The sequence below is a fragment of the Staurois parvus genome, unplaced genomic scaffold (assembly GCF_062004578.1).
Source record: "Staurois parvus isolate SC_StPar_1 unplaced genomic scaffold, SC_StPar_1.0 ptg000575l, whole genome shotgun sequence".
NCBI classification, from domain to species: Eukaryota; Metazoa; Chordata; class Amphibia; order Anura; family Ranidae; genus Staurois; species Staurois parvus.
In genome coordinates this window covers 1,908,866-1,912,500 of record NW_028318371.1, presented here as the reverse complement: position 1 = coordinate 1,912,500, position 3,635 = coordinate 1,908,866, and positions in this window count along the sequence as shown.

Here is a 3,635-nt window from a genome sequence, read left to right as displayed (position 1 = left end):
AATGAAAAAACTTTATTTATTCATTTACATATTTCACAATTTTATTCCTAATGTTATGTATTGATCTGCGGTTCACATTTACACATGTGGTATTGGCATATGATTGCACAGACCAGGCAGCACCTACATTTCAATCAAAGGGATCCTACCCACCAAGGGGTAAGCAGGGTATAATAAAATAATATATAATGTTGACACATTAACCCCTCACCCTTCAGAGGATTTACCCCCCCCAACAAGGCCATTTTTTACGTTATGGCACTTTAACTGACAATTGCACGGTCATGTAACGCTGCCCCCAAATTAATTTTACTGCCTTTTTTCCTCATAAGTAGAGCTTTCTTTCAGTGGTATTTGATCGCCCTTTGCGTTTTTATTTTTTGCGCTATAAAAAAAAAGGACTGACAATTTTGAGAAAAAAAACAATATTTTTCACTTTTTGCTATTAACCTCCTCGGCGGTATGATTCTTTCCGATTTTTTGTGCTGAAAGCGGTACCATTTTTTTTTGCATGGAAATATGTAGTTTTTTATTGTAGGCTGTAATTTTTAGGAATAACTCACTGAAATCTGTCCGAACAAGAGTCTAGTAAACATCTCGGGTATGATAAAACTTGAAACACGAAATCATAAATTATAATTTAATAAATAATCATAAAAAATAATAATATAATAATAAATTTAACTCAATAATATAATCAAACCAAAAACACTGAAATTTGAAATACAGAGGCAAATTCGCACATCGCTGAGCAAAGTCGCAAAATCGTTTTCAGTGTCTGATGATTCATTTCCCCCACGAATCATTATCACTAGAGATGAGCGAATTTCTCAAAAATTCGATTCGGCTGATTCGGCGAATTCCAGTGTGAAATTAGATTCGATGCGAATTTCTTCGCTACGAAGTTAACTTATTAAAAGGGTTTCTAGGCTTCAGAGAGCCTTTAAATTAGTGCAGAACACTGTACCTTTAATTTAAATGCCCTTGGAGATGAGGAAGGAGAAGGAGAAGGAGAAGGAGAAGGATGAGAAGAAGGAGAAGGATGAGAAGAAGGAGAAGGAGAAGGATGAGAAGAAGGAGAAGGAGAAGGAGAAGGATGAGAAGAAGGAGAAGGATGAGAAGAAGGAGAAGGAGAAGGATGAGAAGAAGGAGAAGGATAAGGATGAGAAGAAGGAGAAGGAGAAGGATGAGAAGAAGGAGAAGGAGAAGGAGGAGAAGAAGGAGAAGGATGAGAAGAAGGAGAAGGAGAAGGATGAGAAGAAGGAGAAGGATGAGAAGAAGGAGAAGGAGAAGGATGAGAAGAAGGAGAAGGATGAGAAGAAGGAGAAGGAGAAGGATGAGAAGAAGGAGAAGGAGAAGGATGAGAAGATGGAGAAGGAGAAGGATGAGAAGAAGGAGAAGGATGAGAAGAAGGAGAAGGATAAGAAGAAGGAGAAGGATGAGGAGAAGGAGAAGGATGAGAAGAAGGAGAAGGATGAGAAGAAGGAGAAGGATGAGAAGAAGGAGAAGGATGAGAAGAAGGAGAAGGATGAGAAGAAGGAGAAGGAGAAGGATGAGAAGAAGGAGAAGGATGAGAAGAAGGAGAAGGATGAGAAGAAGGAGAAGGATGAGAAGAAGGAGAAGGAGAAGGAGAAGCAGAAGGAGAAGGATGAGAAGAAGGAAAAGGAGAAGGATGAGAAGATGGAGAAGGAGAAGGATGAGGAGAAGGAGAAGGATGAGAAGAAGGAGAAGGAGAAGGATGAGAAGAAGGAGAAGGATGAGAAGAAGGATGAGAAGAAGGAGAAGGAGAAGGATGAGAAGAAGGAGAAGGAGAAGGATGAGAAGAAGGAGAAGGATGAGAAGAAGGAGAAGGATGAGAAGAAGGATGAGAAGAAGGATGAGAAGAAGGAGAAAGATGAGAAGAAGGACAGTTCTGTGACAGTTTCTGTCTATTTCTGACAGTTCTGGGACATTCACTCCATACAGCGGTTTCAACCGCTGTATGGAGGGAATGTCATAGAACTGTCAGAAATAGACTATTAATGACAGTTCTGGGACATTCCTTCCATACAGCGGTTGAAACATTGTATCTATTTGTTTCCATAAATGGATCCATTTATGGAAACAAATAGATACAATGTTTCAACCGCTGTATGGAAGGACAGTCCCAGAACTGTCATTAATAGTCTATTTCTGACAGTTCTATGACATTCCCTCCATACAGCGGTTGAAACCGCTGTATGGAGTGATTGTCCCAGAACTGTCATAAATAGTCTATTTCTACTTCTTCTTCTTCTTCTTCATCCTCATCCTCATCCTCAGAAGAAGAGGATGAGGATGAGGATGAAGAAGAAGAAGAAGAAGAAGAAGTAGGATGAAAAGAAGAATAATTCCAAGCCGGCAAAAAGTGTATGTGCAGAGTTCCTCTATTTCTGACAGTTCTCTGACAGCTTCTTCACATGTACAGCGGTTGAAACATCTGTATCCTAAATGGAAACTAATAGATACAATGTTTCAACCGCTAAACATGTGTTCCTTCTGTCAGAGAACTGTCAGAAATAGCGGAGCTCACTGCAGGGACACTTTTGCCGGCTGATCGGGAAATGTTCGATTCGCGCACCCGAAGTAGGCAAAATTTCGGTTTCGACGCAAATCGAATATTTCCTGAAATTCGACTCGAATTCCGGTTCGCCTGGTTCGATTCGCTCATCTCTAATTATCACTCAATTCTGCAAGTGGTTCTGATTTACTATCGCTGTTCTCTAGCCGGTCTAAAACCGCTTTTGACCTAAAGGGACGCTTTTTGGACGCCATGGACTTTTTTAAGTTTCTAGGCAGAAAGAACAGTCAAAATGCAGGCAAAATGCAAAATGCAGGACAAAGCAGTAGGGACAAAATATATGTGAAATGCACTGAAACAGCAATGACAGCAAAAATGACATTTTTAAAAAATTTCAAATTTCCCGCCCGTACGTCCCGACGTCACAGGGACCGGAACACGGAAGCCGGAATCGGCCGGAGGAGATAGCCGGGGACGCTGCAGGGGACACATCGCGGGAGCAAAGGACAAGGTAAGTGCTGCAGGGACCCCCTGAGCAACGCCACATGGTAAGCCCGAGTGTAGCTCGGGGTTACCGCTCTTGGTACTCAAATTTTACCCCGAGCTACACTCGGGAATACCGCTAAGGAGGTTAAACATGTCCAGTAAAAACAAATTAAAAATCAAATTTCATCATAAATTTAGGTCAAAATGTATTCTGCTCCATGTCTTTGCTAAAAAAAAAAAATCTCAATACGTGTAAATTAATTGGTTTACATGAAACTGGGGGGAACTGACTTGGTGTCACTGACATCCCCAGTGACACCAATACAGTGATCAGTTCTAATACAAAGCACTGACACTGTACTAATGGCATTGGGCAAGAAGAGGTTAACATGCGGGGCGATCAAAGGGTTAACTGTGTGCTGTGTCTGTTTTACTAGGGGCTGTGTGTTGGTGCAGAGCTATACAAAGCAGTGTGCAGGAGCTGACATGGGAGAGAACTGATTTGTTTACAAACAGTTCTCCCCCCTCCCCCCCATCAGAGATGCACAGCAATCACCAGGCGCCGGCGAGTAATCACCGTCCGGGACCCAGTGATTGACATCCGAGGCCA